General features: G+C 43.0%; 1 long non-coding RNA gene across 8 annotated transcripts in view; it reads right to left on the reverse strand.

Moving 5' to 3' along the window:
• LOC104003756 (uncharacterized) overlaps positions 1–18,760 on the reverse strand; it is a 248,053-nt gene that overhangs the window by 73,013 nt on the left and 156,280 nt on the right. The window contains exon 7 of one of the 8 annotated variants that reach the window (XR_008541788.2): positions 12,319–13,608. The exons of the other annotated variants lie outside the window; for them this stretch is intronic. This is a non-coding gene — a long non-coding RNA (uncharacterized LOC104003756). The remainder of the gene's footprint in view (positions 1–12,318; positions 13,609–18,760) is intronic. 8 annotated transcript variants of the gene reach the window in all.

An 18,760-nucleotide genomic window follows, 5' to 3' on the forward strand; every position in this document is an offset into this window, starting at 1 on the left:
TGTCCTTCACGCACCAGATCATTAAGTTCCTAAAGAGTTCCCTGATGTAGGAATCCCCTGAAACTTAGTTGGGGTAATCCCAACCTCTAGGGTGCATTTGTCTTGACATAGCCTCCAACATACATGCCACTTTTTGCTCATCTGTTCTGCTTAGAATCAAGATTTTTTCATATGGAGGATATGTGCGATATCCTGAAGACTTTCCCTTTCCAGTCTTGGTGTCTCACTCTTTCTCAGTCAGGGCCTGACCTTGGTAAAACAGCCATGCCTGGACTGAGAAGACATTCTTCCCTGGGGCTCTGTTTTTCTAATAATTAATCCCTAGGCTCAATTCTCACCTTTTTCTGCCCTCCTACTATAGAAAAAAAAAACAAAAACAAAAACAAAACAGTAGCTCTATGTGCTACCAAGGAAACCCTCTGACTTTCACACTTCATGGTATATCGATGTTTGATCACCCTGACCCTAGTTAGAAGTAGAAATGGGATGTTGTGATGTCATTCTAAATCAAAGAAGAATCAAATAAATATATGTTAAAGAAAAGGGACAGGTGTTGTGGCTTATGCCTGTAATCCCAACACTTTGGGAGGCTGAGGTAGGAGTATTGCTTGAGGTCAGGACTTTGAGATCAGCATGGGCAACATGGCAAGACGTCATCTCTACAAAAAAATTTTAAAAAAAAAGAAAAGAAAAATAAATTAGCTGGGCATGGTGGTGCTTGCCTGTAGTCCCAGCTACTCAGGAGGCTGAGGTGGGAGGATCACTTGAGCCCAGAAGTTTGAGGCTGCAGTGAGCTATATTCACACCGGAAGGAAGGAAGGGAGGGAGGGAGGGAGGGAGGGAAAGGAAAAGGATGAGTAAATCATTTATGTACCCCATCCGTATGCCATGCACATAATAAGCCTTATTTCATTTATTATTCACAAAAATCCTGTGAGGCCACCATTGTTATTCCTATTTTATGAAAAGGAATTGAGGCCAGAGAGGTCAAGCAAGAAGCCTCAGATCACACAGATTGGTAGAGCTGAGATCTGATATGGCCCATGTGAGTCCAAAGCTCATGCTCTTTTAACTATGTGACAGAACCTTCCAGATGGCTTCATCCTGAGCAAGCAATTTAGGAACAAGTTCACAGACATACATTTGAATAGGCCTTGAAGGATGAATCAAACCGCAATAGAGAGCCTCTGAAGATGAAGGAATAATAGCATAAGCAAAATTCGAAAGCACAAAAGATTAAGAAAAAGCACAGTGGGCCGGGCGCGGTGGCTCATGCCCGTAATCCCAGCACTTTGGGAGGCCGAGGCGGGTGGATCACGAGGTCAGGAGATCGAGACCATCCTGGCTAACACGGTGAAACCCCGTCTCTACTAAATATACAAAAAATTAGCTGGGCCTGGTGGCAGGCGCCTGTAGTCCCAGCTACTCGGGAGGCTGAGGCAGGGGAATGGTGTGAACCCAGGAGGCGGAGCTTGCAGTGAGCAGAGATCATGGCACTGCACTCCAGTCTGGGTGACAGAGCGAGACTCCATCTCAAAAAAAAAAAGAGAGAAAGAAAAAGAAAAAAGAAAAAGCACAGTGTGACATCCAGGCAGAGCAGAGGAAGGGGATAGAAAGTAATAATACCTACTTTGAATCAGGATGGAACCAGGTTCCTTACATACATTAGAGGTTTTACTCAGCTTATTTGTACAGAAGCTGCCCCTCTTTAGTCTATAGATTTTATCAGGGCAAAAACCACGTCCCAGCATCCCACTGAGTCCCCAGTACTGAATAAATGCTAATGGATAAATGAGCCCCGATAGATTCCATCATTTACTAGCCACGCGTCCCAGACAGAACATCTAAGTAAGGCTTAATTTCCTCATAGGCAAAATAGAAACACTAACTCCTACATGGTAGCCATTCAAAATATGTCTTATGAGTGAATAAATTATCTCACTATCCCCATCAATTGGTTCCATTATCCTCATTCTAGGGACAAACAGACCCAGAGACGTAAAATTGCCTGAAGTCACATAGGTATTAGGTAGGAAGGTGTAATTGGACATGGATCTTCCTAATGTCAAAGCTTATGATAAATGTGTCTGCCATGGGATCCATGGATAATGGCAGACTGAAGATCACACCAAGGAATTCCACAGGTTCTGCTGCAGGAAGGCTATGGTGTATTTTCTTGTTTGTTTGTTTTTGTTGTTTTTTTTTTTTTTTTTTTTGAGACAGAGTCTTGCTCTGTCACCCAGGCTGGAGTGCAGTGGTGTGATCTCGGCTTACTCCAAGCTCCGCCTCCGGGTTCATGCCATTCTCCTGCCTCAGCCTCCTGAGTAGCTGGACTACAGGCGCCCACTACCATGCCTGGCTAATTTTTTTGTATTTTTAGTAGAGACTGGGTTTCACTGTGTTAGCCAGGATGGTCTCGATCTCCTGACCTCGTGATACGCCCACCTCAGCCTCCCAAAGTGCTGGGATTACAGGCATGAGCCACCGCACCTGGCCAGCTATGGTGTATTTTAATGTGGTGACATGGAAGGCTCCAGAAAGGGATGTAGACATAGTTATAACAATATGGGGGAAGAACACACTCAGTGAGGAAAGGCAATGCAACCATCACGTGTCCATGGGCCCCACAAGTGTTTGAAGAGCTCCTATCCTCAGTGCAGCTCCATGTGTGCAGAAATGCTCCACCTCACCCACTCAGGGCTCTCTATTTACCTATTTTTTGTTGTGAGCCAGTGAGCTATTCAGTCCCCTGCTGGGGTACAAGACACTGTGACAGATGGCGGTGCCCAGGCTGGGGAATAAATTGCACACTTCTGCCAATAAAACTAGCCAGAAAAGCAGGGAGGTTGTCACTGGTGGGCAAATTAGGCAGGAGTCCTTGGGTTTGTTTGCAATGTGGAGTGGCACGGAACACAGAGAGCAACTAGGTCTCCCAACAGTGGGAGCTGGAGGTCCACAACCTCTTGTGAGTAGGAGGCAGAAATCCAGTGAGTCCCACTGACAATCACAGTCTCTCATGGCAGAAGCACACAGGGGCACTTAATTAGCATAACAGGTGTCCTGATGAACAGGTATTCGACGTACATGGATAAAGAAAAAATGAAAATGGTCACTGCTTTGTGGACAGATGAAGAACTGTCCAAACTCACCTGTGAGCCCTAGAAAGAAACCTGAAAACACCTTTACTCATTCCACAGACCAGACAAAACCCAGAGCAGTCACTTAGCTCAACTCCAGAAGAGGCAGAAACAGAGGGGAAGGATGAGGCTCGAGGACTGAGTTTCACTTCAGGCTGTTTCGGTCTTTTCCCAGGCTTTCAGCTCCTTTGCTTTTGAAGGCCCTGTCTCCTGTATCTCACAGCTTAACAAACCAGTAATATGCACCCATATTCCACATGAATATAATTCACATAGACCTAAACTACTGAAGAGTAAAGTTGCAATGGGCAAGTTGACCTAATGTCATTTGACATAAATATTTAACTAAATGAATATTGCTTTTGATTGTACAGTGCTCTTTTGCTATTTTCGAGCTAGTCATTGTTTCTCAGGTCTCACATTTTTAAGTGCTCTTAAACAGCTTGTGTGCTATAGGCCCCATGCTCAGAGTACCTAATGGAGACATCAACTCTGCCACATCGTAACTGTGTGATCTCGGGCAAGTCGCCCAGCAGAGCTTCAGTTTCTTCATCTATAACCTTGGGAGAGCAATGCCTGCTTCACACAGCTGCTATGAGAGGCCCTGTTGTGAGAAAGTGCTTAGTGCAGAAGAGCCACGCAACAAAACTATCTTTGTTTTCACTCCATAGGTCCTTGGAAAGCCAAGAACAATAAAGGAAGGGGTAAGGATTCATCATTTGCTCCACACATAACACATGACAGACTCTGAAAGCCTCTTGTATATAACACCCCATTTGGTACCGCCCAACATTCTCATGTGTAATAAGAGGCCATATTATCCCCTGGTTTTAACTGAAGGCATTGTGGCGACAAGACTGAGCCAGGTTCATGCAGAGCTGGGAGGCAGGAGCAGGTAAATGCATGTAAGGAGGTTTTTGGAGAACAAGAAATTAGAGAAGTTGAGTTTTTCTCTCACATCCTTGCTCCAGAATTGCAAAGGTTACATTTTCATCCCTTTGGTAATTGTCAGGCCTCTGAGCCCAAGCTAAGCCATCATATCCCCTGTGACCTGCACATACACATCCAGATGGCTGGTTCCTGCCTTAACTGTTGACATTCCACCCCAAAAGAAGTGAAAATGGCCTGTTCCTGCCTTAACTGTTGACATTATCTTGTGAAATTCCTTTTCCTGGCTCATCCTGGCTCAAAAGCTCCCCTACTGAGCACCTCGTGACGCCCCCCACTCCTGCCTGCCAGAGAACCCCCATTTGACTGTAATTTTCCTTTACCTACCCAAATATTATAAAACGACCCCACCCCTATCTCCCTTCACTGCCTCTCTTTTCGGACTCAGCCCATCTGCACCCAGGTGAAATAAACAGCCACGTTGCTCACACAAAGCCTGTTTGGTGGTCTCTTCACACAGACGCGCATGAAATTTGATGCCGTGACTCGATTGGGGGACCTCCCTTGGGAGATCAATCCCCTGTCCTCCTGCTCTCTGCTCCATGAGAAAGATCCACCTACGACCTCAGGTCCTCAGACCGACCAGCCCAAGGAACATCTCACCAATTTCAAATCCGGTAAGCGGCCTCTTTTTACTCTCTTCTCCAACCTCTCTCACTATCCCTCAACCTCTTTCTCCTTTCAATCTTGGCGCCACACTTCAATCTCTCCCTTCTCTTAATTTCAATTCCTTTCATTTTCTGGTAGAGACAAAGGAGACACATTTTATCTGTGGACCCAAAACTTCGGCGCCGGTCATGGACTCTGGAAGGCAGCCTTCCCTTGGTGTTTAATCATTGTGGGGACACCTCTCTGATGATTCACACACGTTCCATTGGTTTCTGATCTCCATGGGGACGCCTGCCTTGATCATTCACCCACGTTTCCTTGGTGGCAAGTCAATTGCGGGGACACCTGCTTTGGCTGCTCACCCACGTTGCAGCCCAGGGCTGCTCCCTACCCCCTTCTCTGTGTCTCTACCCTTCTCTTTAAACTTGTCCCCTTCACTATAGGCAACCTTCCACCCTCCATTCCTCCTTCTTCTCCCTTAGCCTGCGTTCTTAAGAACTTAAAACCTCTTCAACTCTCACCTGACCTAAAATCTAAGCATCGTATTTTCTTCTGCAACACCGCTTGGCCCCAATACAAACTTGACAATGGCTCTAAATGGCCAGAAAATGGTACTTTCAATTTCTCCATCCTATAAGACCTAAATAATTTTTGTCAAAAAATGGGCAAATGGTCTGAGGTGCCAGGCATTCTTTTACACATTGTTCCCTCCCTAGTCTCTGTTCCCAGTGCGAATCATCCCAGTCCCAACCCCAAGCGTCGCTGAGTCTTTCTAATCTTCCTTTTCTAGAAGCCCATCTGACCTCTCCCCTCCTCCCCAGGCTGCTCCTCGCCAGGCCGAGCTAGGTCCCAATTCTTCCTCAGCCTCCGCTCCTCCACCCTATAATCTTTTTATCACCTCCCCTCCTCACACCCCGTCCGGCTTAGAGTTTTGTTCCGTGACGAGCCCTCCCCCACCTGCCCAGCAATTTCCTCTTAAAAAGGTGGCTGGAGCTAAAGGCATAGTCAAGGTTAATGCTCCTTTTTCTTTATACGACCTCTCCCAAATCAGATAGCGTTTAGGGTCTGTTTCATCAAATACGAAAAACCCAGCCCAGTTCATGGCTTGTTTGGCAGCAACCCTGAGACGCTTTACAGCCCTAGACCCTAAAAGATCAAAGGCCGTCTTATTCTTAATATACATTTTATTACCCAATACGCTCCCAACTTTAAATAAAGCTCCAAAAATTAAATTCGGCCCTCAAACCCCACAACAGGACTTAATTAACCTCACCTTCAAGGTGTGCAATAATAGAAAAAAGTTGCAATTCCTTGCCTCCACTGTGAGACAAACCCCAGCCACATCTCCAGCACACAAGAACTTCCAAATGCCTGAACCGCAAGGGCCAGGCGTTCCTCCAGAACCTCCTCCCCCAGGAGCTTGCTACACGCGCCGGAAATCTGGCCACTGGGCCAAGGAATGCCCACAGCCCGGGATTCCTCCTAAGCCGCGTCCCATCTGTGTGGGACCCCACTGAAAATCGGACTGTTGAACTCACCTGGCAGCCACTCCCAGAGCCCCTGGAACTCTGGCCCAAGGCTCTCTGACTGACTCCTTTCTAGATCTTCTCAGCTTAGCAGCTGAAGACTGATGCTGCCAGATTGCCTCAGAAGCCTACAGGACCATCACAGACGCTCTAGGTAACTCTCACAGTGGAGGGTAAGTCTGTCCCCTTCTTAATCAATACGGAGGCTACCCACTCCATATTACCTTCTTTTCAAGGGCCTGTTTCCCTTGCCTCCATAACTGTTGTGGATACTGACGGCCAGGCTTCTAAACCTCTTAAAACTTCCCAACTCTGGTGTCAACTTAGACAATACTCTTTTAAGCACTCCTTTTTAATTATCCCCACCTGCCCAGTTCCCTTATTAGGCCGAGACACTTTAACTAAATTAGCTGCTTCGCTGACTATTCCTGGGCTACAGCCACACCTCATTGCCACCTTTTCCCCCAGTTCAAAGCCTCCTTCACATCCTCCCCTTGCATCTCCCCACATTAACCCACAAGTATAGGACACCTCTACTCCCTCCTTAGCAACCAATCATGCACCCCTTACCATCCCATTAAAACCTAATCACTCTTATCCCGCTGAATGCCAATATCCCATCCCACAGCACGCTTTAAAAGGATTAAAGTCTATTATCACTCGCCTGCTACAGTATGGCCTTCTAAAGCCTATAAACTGCCCTTACAATTCCCCCGTTTTACCTGTCCTAAAACCAGACAAGGCTTACAGGTTACTTCAGGATCTGTGCCTTATCAACCAAATTGTTTTGCCTATCCACCCCGTGGTGCCAAACCCAAATACTCTCCTATCCTCAATACCTCCCTCCACAACCCATTACTCTGTTCTGGATCTCAAACATGCTTCTTTACTATTCCTTTGCACCTTTCATCCCAGCCTCTCTTCACTTTCACTTGGACTGACCCTGACACCCATCAGGCTCAGCAAATTACGTGGGCTGTACTGCCACAAGGCTTCACAGACAGCCCCCATTACTTCAATCAAGCCCAAATTTCTTCCTCATCTGTTACCTATCTCGGCATAATTCTCATGAAAACCCACGTGCTCTCCCTGCTGATCGTGTCCGGCTAATCTCCCAAACCCCAATCCCTTCTACAAAACAACTCCTTTCCTTCCTAGGCATGGTTAGTAAGGTCAAAATTCTTACACAAGAGCCGGGACCGCGTCCTGTAGCCTTTCTGTCCAAACAACTTGACCTTACTGTTTTAGCCTAGCCCTCATGTCTGCGTGCAGCAGCTGCTGCTGCTTTAATACTTTTAGAGGCCCAAAAAATCACAAACTGTGCTCAACTCACTCTCTACAGTTCTCATAACTTCCAGAATCTATTTTCTTTCTCCCACCTGCTGCATATACTTTCTGCTCCCCGGCTCCTTCAGCTGTACTCACTCTTTGTTGAGTCTCCCACAATTACCATTGTTCCTGGCCCAGACTTCAATCCAGCCTCCCACAGTATTCCCGATACCACACCTGACCCCTATGACTGTATCTCTCTGATCCACCTGACATTCACCCCATTTCCCCATAGTTCCTTCTTTCCTTTCCTCACCCTGAACACACTTGTTTTATTGATAGTAGTTCCACCAGGCCTAATCGCCACATACCAGCAAAGGCAGGCTATGCTATAGTACCAGCCACCAGCCCACCTCTTAGAACCTCTCATTTCCTTTCCATCGTGGAAATCTATCCTCAAGGAAATAACTTCTCAGTGTTCCATCTGCTATTCTACTACTCCTCAGGGATTATTCAGGCCCCCTCCCTTCCCTACACATCAAGCTCAGGGATTTGCCCCTGCCCAGGACTGGCAAGTTGACTTTACTCACATGCCCTGAGTCAGAAAACTAAAATACCTCTTAGTCTGGGTAGACACTTTCACTGGATGGGTAGAGGCCTTTCCCACAGGGTCTAAGAAGGCCACCGTAGTCATTTCTTCCCTTCTGTCAGACATAATTCCTCGGTTTGGCCTTCCTACCTCTATACAGTCTGATAACGGACCAGCCTTTATTAGTCAAACCAGCCAAGCATTTTTTCAGGCTTTTGGTATTCAGTGAAACCTTTATATCCCTTACAGTCCTCAGTCTTCAGGAAAGGTAGAACGGACTAATGGTCTTTTAAAAACACACCTCACCAAGCTCAGCCACCAACTTAAAAAGGACTGGGCAATACTTTTACCACTTGCCCTTCTCAGAATTCAGGCCTGTCTTCGGAATGCTACAGGGTACAGCCCATTTGAGCTCCTGTATGGATGCCCCTTTTTATTAGGCCCCAGTCTCCTTCCAGACACCAGACCAATTTGGACTATGCCCAAAAAAACTTGTCATCCCTACTATCCTCTGTCTAGTCATACTCCTATTCACCGTTCTCAACTACTCATACATGCCCTGCTCTTGTTTACCCCGCCGGTTTACACTGTTCCTCCAAGCCATCACAGCTGATATCTCTTGGTGCTATCCCCAAACTGCCACTCTTAACTCTTAAAGTAAATAATAATCTTTGTTGGCAGGACTATGCTGAATCTCCTTAGGCACTCTCTAATTAGATGTCCTGGGTCCTCCCAATTCTCAGTCCTTTAATACCTGTTTTTCTCCTTCTCTTATTCCGTTTAGTTTTTCAATTCATATAAAACCATATCTAGGCCATCACCAATAATTCTAAATGACAAATGTTTCTTCTAACAACCCCACAATATCACCCTTTACCACAAAATCTTCCTTCAGCTTAATCTCTCCCACTCTAGGTTCCCATGCCGCCCCTAATCCCGCTCGAAGCAGCCCTGAGAAACATCGCCCATTATCTCTCCATGCCACCCCCAAAAACTTATGCCATCCCAACACTTTACTACTATTTCATTTTATTTTTCTTAATATAAGAAGACAGGAATGTCAGGCCTCTGAGCCCAAGCTAAGCCATCATATCCCCTGTGACCTGCACGTACACATCCAGATGGCTGGTTCCTGCCTTAACTGATGACATTCCACCACAAAACAAGTGAAAATGGCCTGTTCCTGCCTTAACTGATGACATTATCTTGTGAAATTCCTTCTCCTTGCTCATCCTGGCTCAAAAGCTCCCCTACTGAGCACCTTGTGACCCCCCCCCACTCCTGCCCACCAGAGAACAACCCCCTTTTGACTGTAATTTTCTTTTACCTACCCAAATCTTATAAAACAGCCCCACCCCATCTCCCTTCACTGACTCTCTTTTCGGACTCAGCCCGCCTGCACCCAGGTGAAATAAACAGCCATGTTGCTCAGACAAAGCCTATTTGGTGGTCTCTTCACACGGACGTGCATGAAAGTAATGATACAAGAAGTAGGGATTTCAAAATCTCCAGAGTGTTTAGAGTCTTTGGAGGGGCAGTGGAGAGACACACATCCCAAACTTAGCCCACCTATTCAATGCATTGGATGGCAATCTTCATAGTTACAAATGGTAGAGCTGACCCTGAGGTCCCTAGAAGACCTGTGACATGGCCAACAGTGGATCACAGATGGAAAGAAGAAAAGGGAAAAAGTTTTGGAAGAAAAAGGAAACGCACATACAAATATATGCACACGTACATACATATGCATAAATGTATATATTCATTTGTATATATGTGTGTCTGACACACACACACACATATAAACAACTTAGAAAAGGAAAAAATATCTCCAGGTGCCTGGTTATCTTAAGAATACCAAGCCACATGACCGCCTTCTCAAATGACCAAACATCTGCCATGTTAAATGACCTGTACAAGTGGTAGTCAAGGTCAGGGTCCTGGTCAAACAAAGGGGAAACCATTAATAGTTTTTGTACATATGTTATGTATTCCGTAAAATTCTTCCTTTTTTACAAGTAAGGATACTGAGTCTCAACATTTTTGCAATTTGTTTAAGTCATAAAGCTAATAAGTGGTAGAATCAGATCTTGGACCAGGTCTGTCTAATTCCAAGGTCCAAGCCTGTTCCCCAAATGTCTGTGCCTCAGCATAGTCCAAAGTTTCACTTGTGTCCATGTGAAGACCACTAAACAGGTTTTGTGTGAGCAATAAAGCTTTTTAATCACCTGGGTGCAGGCAGGCTGAGTCCAAAAAGAGTCAGCGAAGGGGGAGAAGGGTGGGGCCATTTTATAAGATTTGGGTAGGTAAAGGAAAATTACAGTCAAAGGGGGGTTGTTCTCTGGCAGGCAGGGGTGGGGGTCACAAAGTGCTCAGTGGGGGAGCTTTTTGAGCCAAGATGAGCCAGGAGAAGGAATTTCACAAGGTAATGTCATCAGTTATGGCAAAGCCTGGCCATTTTCACTTCTTTTGTGGTGGAATGTCATCAGTTAAGGCAGGAACAGGCCATTTAAATATCACTTCTTTTGTGATTCTTCGGTTACTTCAGGCCATCTGGATGTATACATGCAGGTCACAGGGGATGCTATGGCTTAGCTTGGGCTCAGAGGCCTGACACAAAAGTTTATAGTTTTTTGTTTTAAATCATCTTAAGATAGCAATGGACACGCTCAAGCAGTATACTGAATATTTTTCACTGGGAATTGAATATTCTAACTTCCAGTTTATAGGTGAGAAAATGAAAGTTCCAAGATATAATGTAGCTTGCCCACACAGCCAGCCAGTGATGGTGCTGACGTAGGATTTAGGACTATCAATCCCTATGTCGTTTCCACTCTAGAGAACTGCCTTCTCATTGCCCTGAAGCAAACCGCATTAACTGACATCCACACAACTAAGTGTCTGTAGGGGTCAGGATTCTTTTGCAGGTGACAAGCAAGATAAAAATCCAGGAACTTCTGGGGAAAGCAATGCAGAGTGATTCCCTATTGACATAAGCGCATTCCTGAACTTCTCAGCACTCAAAAGAGGTTACGCTTTCCTCCATGCTGATCTGGTAAATGAGTTTGCATCAGCATAAACTGAATAGAGGAGAAAGAGGTATCAATTCAGGGCTTCTAGTCTTAATGACAAAGCTGTAATTGTGTCCCTGGGCCAGACAGCTGCCAGCTTCCTGAGAAAGGAGATATCTTTTAAGCTTTAAGGAGGCTTTGGTTAAAAATAAACACGGACAAAGTCCTGGTTTTACTCACTCTCCTCCACCTTGTCCAAGGGGGAAGGAAAAGCCAGTGGAATTGTAATTGGTGCGGGCATCTGCTAAATAAAGTAACACAGACATGCAGTTTCCACCCCTGTGCAAGGTGAGAGTAAGAATTTTGTATGAGTTGGTGAAAATACGACAATAGAAATAGACTGCAACACACCAAGCAAAGGTCATAAATAAAGCAACAACCTCACAGTAATGGGCATGACATGGGATGCGAATCTTGATCCAAAATCTAACAGGCAGAAGCAGGCAAGAATCAGCTCTTGACTTGCTTTTGAGTGATGTCTTGAAAATGGTTCATAATAACCATGAATTCCAATTTGGTTGAGTAATTCTGTCCAAAGCAGAACCTAATAAGGGAGTCATCAGGACATCAGATTGCAGCAAGTTTACGAAGACTATGAGCAAATTTTAGGGAAGCAAATCAATAAGTGGATAATCGTAAATGTCTCGGTCCTGCCCAGCACTCCATCCACCCTGAGATTTTTACTGTCAGTAAAGAGAGTGTCTGAACTGGGAGCAATCCCAGAGGAGAGAAACAAAGCAAGGAAAATGAGCAGAATGAGTATAGATTCACTGGGGAAAAGATTAAATTCACCGTTATTATTAATATTACCATTATTATTTTATAATCAAACACTTACGAGCAGTTGTATTCCAAAAAGCACCTTGGTAAGTGGCTGAGAAATATAGATGCTCCCAGGTCTCTTTTCAGTCCCAGGCTTGGTGCCCATTTGTCTCCAGGGACTCAAATACTTTCCCTCCACCCATAAAGCTGCAAGTTCCCACTCTTTCCCCAGGGGAATAGATATGCTAAGGTCTGGTTGCAGTCTCCCTCCAGACTGCCTCTAAAAGCACCTCATAGGCTCTTTTTTTTTGTTGTTTTAGGAGTCTTACCACTGACCACCAAAGGAAAAACAGGAGAAAAAATAAAAAACTTAAGAAAAGTACAAATACATCTTGCAGAGTTCTTACCTCTGTGATCCTTAATCAGCAATGATGAGAGAATGGAGCCAGTAGGGGACAGTGCAGCGCAGTTCAAGAAGCTCTGGCTCTGATGCCAGCTGGAGAGGGTTTGAATCCCAACTCAAGCACCTGTTAGTGGGGCTGCCTCAGGGATATCACTTAAACATCCTGAGCCTCATTGATATGGTTAGGTTTTGTGTCCCCACCCAAATCTCATCTTGAATTGTAATCCCCAAGTGTTGAGGAACCTGGTGGTAGGTGATTAGATCCTAGGGGCAGTTTCACCCATGCTGTTCTCTGGATAGTGAGTGAGTTCTCATGAGATCTGATAGTTTTATAAGTGTTTGACAAGTTCTTCCTTTGCTCACTCTTCTCTCTCTTGCCACCATGTGAAGAACTCCTTGCTTCCCCTTCTGCCATGATTGTCAGTTTCCCTGTAAGTTTCCAGCCATGTGGAACTGTGAGTCAATTAAACCTCCTTCCTTTATAAATTGCCCAGGCTTGGGTATTTCTTTATAGTGGTGTAAAAATGGATTAATACAATAAATTGGTACCACAGAGAGTGGGGCACTGCTGAAAAGTGGGGCACCTGAAAATGTGGAAGCAACTTTGGAACTGGGTAATGGGCAGAGTTTGGAACAGTTTGGAGGGCTCAGAAGACAGAAGGATTTGGGAAAGTTTGGAACTTCCTAGAGCCATGTTGAATGGTTTTGACCAAAATGCTCATAGTGATATGGACAATGAAGTCCAGGCTGAGGTGGTCTCAGATGGAGATGAGGAACTTCTTAAGAAGTGGAGCAAAGGTCATTCTTGCTATGCTTTAGCAAAGAGAACTGGCAGCATTTTGCCACTGCCCTAGAGATTTGTGGAACTTTGAACTTGAGAGAGATGGTCTGAAATTGGAACTTACGTTTAAAAGGAAAGTAGAGCACAAAAGTTTGGGAAATTTACAGCCCAATGATTTGATAGAAAAGAAAAACCCATTTTCTGGGGAGAAATTCAAGCCAGCTGCAGAAATTTGCATAAGTAATGAAGAGCCGAATGTTAATCACCAAGACAATGCTCTCCAGGGCATGTCAGAGACCTTCCTGGCAGCCCCTACCATCACAGGCCCAGAGGTCTAGGAGAGAAAAATGGTTTCAGGGACTGGGTCCAGGGCCCCTTGCTGTGTGCAGCCTCAGGACTTGGTGCCCTACATCCCAGTTGCTCCAGGTTTGGCTATAAAGGAAGATACAGCTCAGGTTGTTGCTTCAGAGAGTAAAAGTTCCAAGCCTTGGCAGCTTCCATGTGGTGTTGGTCCTGCAGGTATACAAAAAACAAGAATTGAGGTTTGGGAACTTCTGCCTAGATTTCAGAGGATGTATGGAAATGCCTGAATGTCAAGGCAGAGGTGTGCTGCAGGGGCAGAGCCTTCATGGAGAACCTCTGCTAGGGCAGTGTGGAAAGAAAATATGGGGTTGGAGCCCCCACACAGAGTTCCCACAGAGGCACTACCTAGTGGAGCTTTGAGAAGAGGGCTACCCTCCTTCAGGATGGTAGATCCACTGACAGCTTGCACCATGCCCCTGGAAAAGTGGCAGACACTCAATGCCAGCCCATGAAAGCAGTCAGGGTGGGCATCACGGGTGGAGATGAACCCTGCAAAGCCACAGGGGTGGAGCTGTCCAAGGCTGTGGGAACCCACCTCTTGCATCAGCATGACCTGGATGTGAGATATGGTGTAAAAGGAGATTATTTCAGAGCTTTAAGATTTAATGATTGCCCTGCTGGATTTCAGACTTGCATGGGGCCTGTTTCTTCTTTGTTTGGGCCAATTTCTCCCACTGGAATGTGAGCATTTATCCAATGCCTGTACCCACATTGTATCTTGGAAATAACTAACTTGCTTTTGATTTTACAGGCTCCTAGGCAGAAGGGACTTCCCTTGTCGCAAATGAGACTTTTGACTTGAAGTTTTGGGTTAATACTGGAATGAATTACAACTTTAGAAGGCTGTTAGGAAGGCACGATTGGTTTTGAAATGTGAAATGGGCATGAGATTTCAGAGGGGCTGGGGCAGAATGATATGGTTAGGCCTTGTGTCCCCACCCCAATCTCATCTTGAATTATAATCCTCAGGTGTTGACGGAAGAACATGATGACAGGTTATTGGATCATGGGGACAGTCTCCCCCATGCTGCTTTCATGGTAATGAGTGAGTTCTCATGAGATCTGATGGTGAGTGAGTTCTCACAAGATATCTCTCTCCTGCTGCCATGTGAAGAAGGGTTTTGCTTCCCCTTCACCTTCCTCCTTGAATGTAATTTTCTTGAGGCCTCCCCAGCTATGTAGAACTGTGAGTCAATTAAACCTCTTTCCTTCATAAATTACCCAGTCTTGGGTATTTCTTTATAGTCATGTAAGAATGTACTAATATACTCATTTTTTTCTGTAAGATGAAAATAGAATTTACCAGGATGAGTTTTTTTTAGGACTTAGAATTATTTTATTTATATATATATGTATATTATATATACACATTTATGTATACATAAATGTAGATATAAATGTATATATATTCATTTATGTGTATATATAGGTATATAGAAATGATATAGATATAAATATAAACACAAACATAGATACCTAAACATCTATATATATATATATGTATCAATCATACACATAACACAATAGGAGTTAAATATGTGGTAGCTATTTCTATTTTTATCCTTGGAAAATTAACTGGATGACCTCCCTATGTTATTACCCTGGGGGTGAAATTCAACAAACTCTCTCCTTTCTTCCTGACTCATCTGAATGTGAAGCGCTGACTAACACATTTCATCCTGATAGCTCCTCTTCCAGTCTTAAAATGTAACCCTGCCTAGTCCAACCATGAGCAAAACATCAGACAAACCCAGACTGAAATTGAGGGGCATTTTATAAAACACCTGACCAGTACTCTTCAAGCCACCAAGGTCATCGAAAACAAGAAAAGACTGAGCAAGTTTCACAGACCAGAGAAACTTGTCAACTAAATGTTAGATGGTATCATGGATGTGATCCTGGAGCAGAACAAGGCATGAAGTTAAAACTAGTAAAGTCTAAATAAAATGTTGAGTTTAGTACTGCTCCACTGTGTTCCTTAGTTGTAAGAAATGTGCAATGGTAATGTAAGATGGGAAAACGTGAATGGGATGGGACAATGGGAAAAACTGGGTGACGGGTATTTGGGAACTCTCTTTACTATTCTTGCAACTTTTTTTAAATTTAAAACTATCCTAAAACTACAAGTTTATTTAAATAAACATTATTCTAATGGAGCAGTAGTTGCCTCTAGATAGACTGAACAATCTGAATCACTGTAATACTAATTAACAATTACTGAGTACTACCATGCCCAGAAACAGAAATAAACTTATTACCTGGCATTATTTTATTTAATCATCCCAATCACTCCACCAGGTAGGCACTAATATCCCGATAATGTAGCTAGTAGGACCTCTAAAGAGGGATTCACTTTATATTTACATTATATTTTTCTTATGATATGGCAGCAATTTGGAAATCAAAAAATATTTCCTCCAGGAAAAAAAAATTGTAAGAAGAGTGTTTCTATGAATGTGTCAGAGTGAGCTGACTTAGTTCCTCCTATAGGAAATTCCTTGTTCTAGAAACAAAGAGATAGCTCAAGGTCCAAGTATTTAGAGTTTGAATTAGCTTTCAATTAGAGTTTGAATTGATGCCATAGTGGTACAGCATCATTCACTCCAGAAATAGGAGTAAGGTCTAGGGACTTGAGAATAACTACCCAAGGATTCGAAGAATAGGGCTTAGAATAAGCTCAAGAAAGCAGCAAGGAAGACTGTCTTCTACCTGTCTGAATAGAGAACTAAAGAATCCCCCTTGAAGTCAAAAGTCTAAGTTTACTCCACAAGTGAAGAGAGGGTCAGATTTTATACTTGTCACAAGGTAAGGGGATCCCGAAGTCAGAATTTCATGGAAAAACTAGTTTAGAAACAGTGAAGTCTCTGAGTCTTGGAAGAAACAAACATTAAGACTATTCTATAAGAATACTTTCATAGCCCGGAACACAAGGTAGTCCCACCAAAATATGAAACAAAACACAAAAACATAATAAAATCTAACAATTTATTTTACCACATTAACAAAGGTAAAAAAAATTGATCATAATGATAGATGGTTTTTAAAAATTGCCACATTCAACACCAATTTACAAAAGAACAAATAAGTCTTGGAAAACTAGGAGTAGAAGAGAACTTTCTTACACTCATAAAAGGTATATGCAAAGCTCTACAGCAAACCTCAAAGTTAATGAAACATTAGAAGATTCTAGGTTCTGCAAAAAAGAAACTCAACAAACTCTCCCCTTCCTTCCTGACTCATCTGAAAGTGAGAAGCTGACTAACACATTCCACCCTGAAAGCTCCTCTTCACGTCTTAAAATGTAACTCTGCCCAGTCCAACCATGTCCTGGAGGTCTTACCTAACACAATATAAAGAAAAAAAATAAGTGCCAGATGAAAGAATAGGAAAGAAATGCACAAAGGATAATAATTCAAAGAAATAATTTTCTACATAGAATAGCCAAAATAACCTACAGCCATGTTATTAGAGCTCATTAGAATTCAGCAACAATGCTGGCTATAACATCAAGATGCAAAAAATGGAATTTCCATGTTTAATTTTATAATAAACTGCCAAGATACTTTCCAGAGTGATATACATTTTATATCAATAATGCCTGCCTGATCCAGTTTCTATGCATCCTGGCCAGCATCTGATGTTGTCACTATGTTTTTATTCTGCTCATTCTGATAGGTGTGTAGTTACATCTTACTAAGGTTTTAATTTCCATTTCCCTAAAAGCCAATGATGTTGAATATTTTTTCATGTGCTGCTTTGTTGTTCACCCTCCTTGATGAAATGTCTGTTGATATGTTTTGCCCATTTTCTAGTTGAATTGTTTGTTTTACAACTGATTTCTGAGAGCTCCTTATATATCACAGACACTAGCCTTTTTTGAATATGTGGTTTGCAATATTTTATCCTATTCTGTAACTTGTATTTTCATCCCTTTAACAGATCTGTTGCAGTGCAGAAGTTTTTAATTTTGATAAGGTTCAATTTTTCAAATTTTATTTTTATGGATCATATTTATGGTATCAAATTTTAGAAATTCTCCACCAACTCTTGGTTCTGAAGACTTTTTTCCTATGTTTTCCTCTTGAAGTTTTATATTTTCCATTTAAGTCTGTGATATATTTTGACATTTTGAGTGTACTTTCATGTAAATTATGAGGTTTAAGTCAAGGTTTTGGTTTTTTTTTTTTTTGCCTATCAACATCCAGTTTCTCGAGCACCATTTGTTGAAAAAAACTTATTCCTCCATTGAAATTGAAATTGAAATACAAAGGAGCCAAGAAAGCTAAGGCAATTTTGAAAGAATGAATAAAGTGGGAGGATTTACTTTACCCAATTTCAAGATGTATTATATAGCCACAGTAATCAAAGTTGTGTGGTCCTGACAGAGGGAAAGACACAGATCAATGGAATATATTAGAGGACCCAGATATAACCTCACATAAGGAAGGCCAACTACTTTTTGACAAAGGTTCAAAAGTAATTCAATGAGAGCAAAACAAAATGAGCTTGAACCTAAAGTTCACATCTTATAAAAAATTAACTCAAAATGGATCATAGATTTACATGTAAGACATAAAACTATAAAACCCTGAGAAGAAGACATGGAAGAAAATCTTCAGGATTTAGGGCTTAGTTAAGAGTTCTTAAACATAACATCAAAGGCATAACCCATAAAAGGAAATATTGATACATTTGATCTCATCAAAATAAAAAACATTTTCTCTGAGATAGACCTATTAAGAGGATAAAAAATAAGCTATGGAGTGGAAGAAAATATTTGCAAACTACACATCTGACAAAAGACTATTATCAAGAAAATATTTTTAAAAACTTTCCACAATAATTTAAAAATCCCAAGTAAAGGCTGCAGTGAGCCCTGATCAGGTCACTGCACTCCAGCCTGGGCGACAGAGCAAGAACTTGTCTCAAAAAAAAAAAAAAAAAAGAAAGAAAAAAAAGAGGAAGGAAGGAAGGAAGGGAGGGAGAGAGGCCGGATGCCGTGGCTCACGCCATTAATCCCAGTACTTTGGGAGGCTGAGGCATGTGGATTACCTGAGGTCAGGAGTTCAAGACCAGCCTGGCCAACATGGTGAAATGCCATTTCTACTAAAAATACAAAAGTTAGCCAGGTGGTAGTGGCGCGTGCCTGTAATCCCAGCTACTTGGGAGGCTGAGGCACAAGAATCGCTTGAGCCTCGGAGGAGGAGGTCGAGGTGAGCCAAGATCCCCCTGCCACTGTACTCTAGTCTGAGTGACAGAATGAGACTCTGTCAAAAAAAAAAAAAAAAAAAAAAAAAAGGAA

Source organism: Pan troglodytes, chromosome 23 (assembly GCF_028858775.2).
Source record: "Pan troglodytes isolate AG18354 chromosome 23, NHGRI_mPanTro3-v2.0_pri, whole genome shotgun sequence".
NCBI lineage: Eukaryota > Metazoa > Chordata > Mammalia > Primates > Hominidae > Pan > Pan troglodytes.